Here is a 6,431-nt window from a genome sequence, read left to right on the forward strand (position 1 = left end):
GACATGTTTGACTCAACCATTTTTGGAGTCTTTGATCAATTTGATTGAGATATATTTTGGTTATTGAGAACCATTGGATACTTTGATTATTAGTGATACTTCAGTTGCCAATAGAGAGCTATTGTGTTCATGATTTTCTATGGATATTTGCTCATGGGGAATTGATGCTTGTATGCATATTTGATGATTTTATTATGGATTATCTTTTTTGATTTTTTGATTTATGATTCCATGAGAATTAGGGTAGGATATCTACATGTAGTGACAGGAAGTGGCTTGCAATGGACGCCGGGGCCATAAGAGATTGCTAGGGTAACCCATTGTAAGTTGGATTAACAAGTGATAACATTCACACCTAATTCTAACTGAATGAACCTAAAAAGATAAGATTTTTGTCCTCACCCATGCCTTGAGTGCTTGTATAGGCTAGGATGGGAGTAGTGAGATGCATGGTTGCGACCTTGCATTCTGTAGTATGCCTCGTTAGTATGAGAGGATACTAGTGGCCGCATGAAATCAGTATGGACCTGTGGAGTTTAGCTAACTGCCAAGGTAACTTGTACGTGATAATTATGATGACACTTTCCCACTTGCATAGTAGGTTCCTACATGTCATTGTGTACCTCTGGGATTAGATGTCAGATTTTGTGTTTGGAACCTTTGAGTTAGTATACTTTTAGGATTCCTGGACTTATGGAGATTTGTGCTATGTGATTTTAATAGCCTATTTGGGACTTGAGATTATCTCCTCAGCACGGTGGGAGTGGACCACTTAGGTACCACATGGTTGGCTTGTAGTGTATTTTCCACTCTTATCATTTTGAGATTCATTGAGACATCGTGGCTAATGCATCCTTCATGATGGTGGATATGTATCCTTTTTCATTGATGATTAGCATATGTTAGATGTTGTTATCTTATGTTAGATTAATTTCTACATATGATGGTGTATACATTAGGAGTGACATTCCTACTATGTAATACCAATGATCTCTTCGGTTATTTGGAATGTTATGCACGGAGGGATGGCTAGGATCCAAGATGGTCTAATGATGCTATTAATGGTTGGGAGGAACCGTGCACTTAGTTTATTATGTTTGATCTTTATGATGGATGTATATGTTTTCTATGATGATGTATCATGTGTATCATGTGATTATCTCTACTTTGATGTATCATGGATTAGAATAGGATGATGTACCTTATTCTATGTATGTATATTCTTTTGAGCTTTTCATACCCTGTGACATGTACAGTGGATGATTGAGTATTTGAAATGTAATGTATAAACATTGGACTTATCATTATTATTTCATGTGGATGTTGTACTAAATGGATTCATGTATGTAATTCAACGTTAAGGGATCTTAAAGAATGTAATCTGTTATGTATGTTATGTTTACTATCAGATGGACATTGCTGTTGCTTCCATTATTGTGCATTAGTTATACGTTGTGTTTACTTTCATAAAAAAAATTTGCTACTAAACTTAGTGAAATTTTGGGTTAATTCTTTGGATCCCTTGGTGGGGCATTACAACTTCATAACAAGTTTGTCCTACTTGGCTATGATCATAATCCAATAGATATGAAAAAGTTATAGCAAAAATACCATTAGTATAACAATATGAAAAATTTGAGTCATTACTACAACATATTACCTCTTCACTGGGTGTTTCATTTTCACTTTCATCACAAGAAGAATTATCCATACTATTGTTAGGACTTTCTATTGGAATTGTTTTAGAATAACTTGGGGGGGGGGGGGTAATCAGTGATCCAAAGTCTAAATTCCCTAATAATACTTTTTCACCAATTATAGTGAGCCCATTAAACTATTCATGCATCCAAGCTTAAAACAACCATCTTAGCAAGTTATAGTAAATCAACATGCAGGAATAAAACATGCAAGATCAACACATGACACAGTGATTTATGTGGAAACCCAATTTTGGAAAAACCACCAATAACATGCTACTCAATTTTCACTCTTTTGAAGTGATGCCCTGTTAAAGGCCTACCTTATTAAAGGCTTACAACACACTATTAAATGTGACCTTGTTAGAGGATTTCACCACACTATTAGGAATGGGCCTGGTCAAAGGACTTTGGAACATTCACTTGGAATGTCACCCTATTAAAGGATTTACAATATGGCTATTAGACCAACCTAAGTCCATAGGATTTATACTAACTGTTACAATTTCTAGAGAGTAACAATAAGGACTTTTGATTTGATACAACTCACAACTTATCTTGCAGATTTCAAATCATACTTTAGTTCAATCCTTTGCTTGGCTTGAATCACTGTAGCTCTGACAGCTTGTCTTCCTCTCAAGCTTCATCTCCTTGAGTCTTCTTGATCATCATACCAATGCAATCATCTCTGTGGTCACCTATCGAAATAGATTTTATGTGATCTCTTCTTTTGTAGCTCCTTCTTTAGCACTTCATGCTTTCATACTTGACCAACCTCTTAGCTTCATGACCTTATGACTCCTTAAATAGAAATCTGGAATAATTTTCCTACTTGATTCTCCCTCTCCAACTTTAGGGTTTCAAAAGATTAGGTAAAGTATAATGTATATGTCCCATATCTTGTTTTTATCTAGAAACTTCATCTAGAATCCAGTTGTATTCACCCAAAAACATTTTACATAGTGTTTTGTGCAACCAGCTCATCATTCTTATCTTCTATTTGGTTCACAAAATTCTAGATAACAACCATGTCAGCTCAGATCTAGCGAATCTTCAACTTTTCAAATAATGTAGTAGCTCAACACTTGTTGGCTTTTTTATTCTTGACACATGAACACAACTCAGTACATGATCTTCACTTGGCACTATTAAAAATTTTCTCTACTTGAACTAGCTTGCTCAGCTTCCTTTGATGAATTTAATCAAGCTTTGCAGACAATTATATTATGACTTCTTCTACTATAGTTTCTAAGTGTAGCCAAACTCTTCATATTGAAGTACATTATTAATACATCACTTTATCATTGTCTTAACTGATCTTTGCACTTCATTACAAAACCATAACTCAACTTTTCCCTTAGGTGCTTTTTGTTACATCTTATTTATTCTTCATCAATCAACTAAGTGACAGTGCTTGGATCTTATAAGCAATTGACATTCCAGCAAATAGCAGGTTTGACATTAGTTGCAAAATAATGATTGAACATATTCTGTAGCAACAATATCTTTCATACAATGATCTGTTTCAATCAGATTACAACACTTTCTACAATCTCACACATACTATCACAAGATTCATTTTCAATTACATATCTATCTTGTTGACTAAAATAATTTGATTTAGTAGATCTAGAATCTATCTCTTCACACTCATAAGACAAATTATCATTATCTATGGATCCACTACATTTACTGTTATCTTCATCACATTCACTTTTTCTATTAGAAGATTCAATACAGAATTCATTGCTACTTAAGTCACTCTCAAATTTCTTGAAAATATCTTCAACATGCAAAGCCTTTTATAATCTCAAATGTGTTGGCTAGTTAACTAAATTATGTATAAAGACATCTAGGAAAACACTAGGTCATGAAGATTCCTCTAGTCTTAAAGACAAGTGCAACTCCATGAGTGTTGATTTGAACTTCACATATATTTGATTATCTCTTAGACCTTGGATACTTCCTATCCCATTCCTTATGAAACTAACAATCTTATTGTGGATTCCTTTTTCAACATAGCAATATGTTCAACCACACTTTCATAACTTGGTAGACTAACTTTAGATTTGAGATCTGATGTCATTTTGAAATAAAACTTCTACCTCTTTCTCTTAGTGCTAAGAATAACTAAATAGAGGAATTGATTTTTAACACTTGACTTCCATTAAAAGATAACACATGAAAATCAAAATACCTCAAGTGTTGATACTGAAACTTCATTTGTTGTTTTAGCATGGGTGTGAACTCAACTTATATTTACACCATTCATCAAAACCATGTAGAACTGCCACCTCCTTGAAAAAGGATAAAGAAATCTCTACTATGATTCACTTTTTAACATTTCAATTTCTTACAACAATGGATACATATAACACTTATACTCTCTAAATTAAGAACTAATATCTTCTCTTTTCTTGCCAAGATCTTCTTACAAAACTTTCAGATTTGCACATCTAAGCTAAAAATCCTTGAAAAACATTTAAATAGAGCCAATTTGCACCGGTATAGAGATCTTTAGAGATTTTCTACTCACAATTGTGACAAATATTTAAAACATGATTTCTCACTTGAAAAAATTGAAGTAGACTTTTCAACTTGTGGAACTTATAAATCATCAAGCACTTACAAAAGACAGAAAACTTTTGATCAATTTTGACTCTGATTTTATAACAACACTTTGAAATTAATACCCATCTAAATTGATTGAAGATGAATTCACTAGTAATATTACAGTTTACATTAAACCTTCAAAGCTATTGTTATCCTGGACAAGACATCTTCTGGGCTGCATGATTTTGAGTAAGAGACTAGAAAAAACATCAGAAACATACTACTGCAACTTGTTTCATGCACTTCTTCTACTGTATTGAATCTCTTTTTGTTTCAAATTCTCAAGGTTTTTCTATCATATAGATTCAATACAAGTCCCAAGTAGAGTCACCATATTTTTTGGTGTTTTAAAATGTCAAGTTTAAAAAACCTAATGATGAGAATAAAATACATCTTTGAGGCACCTAAATCCCATATGCATCATATCTATTCAGACATCAAGACCAACTATAAGGCTATATTCCTTCTTTAGGCTCTACAAGGCCTAGGTGGGTGAACCTTAGATTCTTCATATGGTACCAGTTTCAAAATATACAACTAAATCTTATAAAGAAGATAAAAACCCCTAAATATTCTATTCTTATGCAAACAACATAGACATGAAATAGCTAAACATGACCTATGAACTAGATAAGCTAAGTGAGCGCAACTCTTTTCATATCTTTCACATAAAGGGAAAATTATTTTAATTAAAGATTAATTTCAACATAACCAAGACATGAACAACAAAACACATAGATCTTGTACTTCATCAATGCCTTATTGTAGTGCCTGCCCCTAGTTTACATTTTTCGAGCTACATTTATGTTATGATTGCCAAACTCTTTTAGGCCAATTTATGTTTGATGAGTAGTATTATTATTTTAGAGATTATCAGATGATGTTTACACTCAGTTTATTATATGATGAGATTACTTGGTACTCTATATTTCATGCATGTATGATGATTATTCAATGGTTTTAGTTATCGATGATGATTAGTTAGATGGCTTATTATTTCATGTGCCTCTTATGGATACTTACCCCATACTGCATGTGTATGGTGTGCGTGCTGTTTTATTTATGTATGTTGTTTCTGATATGGTTAAGGAAGGGAGTCGTAGTCACCTGCTAGTCGGGATCTACACGATGCACCACTTCCTGCCATTGCCTGTTTAGCTTAGAATATTGTGTTTGTACATGCGTGGATTTTATGCAGGTTGTAGGTACCGGGTATCGACTTCCCTGAATTGTCAGGATGACCGTACCCTATCGCACTGTCTCAATGGTAAGAGAGGGGAGATAAACTCTTAAGTCCAAATCCTAAACCCTCTAGCCAATTGTCCTAATTGATAATTAGGACAAGTATCTGAGTTAGTACCCTCCGAATGCATCAAATGATGTAATTTTTTGATTATAACCTTTTTGTTTGATGTGGTATGTATTTTTTTCTATGATGGGTTTTCGTATGTTGCTTTATGAGTCCTTGGTGTATTTTTCTATTAATTAAGTCTAATTAAAAAGACAAATTAATGATTTAATTTAATAAGGAATTATTATGATATCTTTATATTTAATTAATTAATTAATTAATTAAATAAAAGAATTAAAGTTGGAAATTAAAGTTTAAGATATATTTAGAATAGGATAATATTTATTTAATTTAATAATAATATATTTGGAGTTCATTTTTAAATAAATGCTAAGTATTATTGTTATTTAAATTAATTAAATATGTTATCAATTAAGTTCTAAAATAAATTAAAAAGTTGAAAGATATTAATTTTATTAAGAATTCTAGATCGCATGATCTAAACATGAGTTAAATATAAGAATTAAATTAAAAGATTAAATTATAAAAATTAATAATGTTATTTTAATTTCTTAAAAGTGCACATAAGATTTAAAGTAATAAATTAATTAAGAATTGAAGTCAAGTGAAATTTTAAATAAAGTTATTTAATCATTCAACTTAATGTGCATGAAAGTTGAATGCAAAAGAATTAGAAAAGATAATAAAAGTTAATTTGAGTTAACTGAGTTGTGCAAAGAGTCTTCTCGGGTAAACGCACAATTAGTGCCCCGAATTGAGGAGAATTTGCTTATCACAACTTTGGGGGTTCATTTTTTTTGAGAGAGGAA

Source organism: Cupressus sempervirens, chromosome 2 (genome assembly GCF_028749045.1).
Source record: "Cupressus sempervirens isolate cs-2001-9-10 chromosome 2, ASM2874904v1, whole genome shotgun sequence".
Classification (NCBI taxonomy): domain Eukaryota; kingdom Viridiplantae; phylum Streptophyta; class Pinopsida; order Cupressales; family Cupressaceae; genus Cupressus; species Cupressus sempervirens.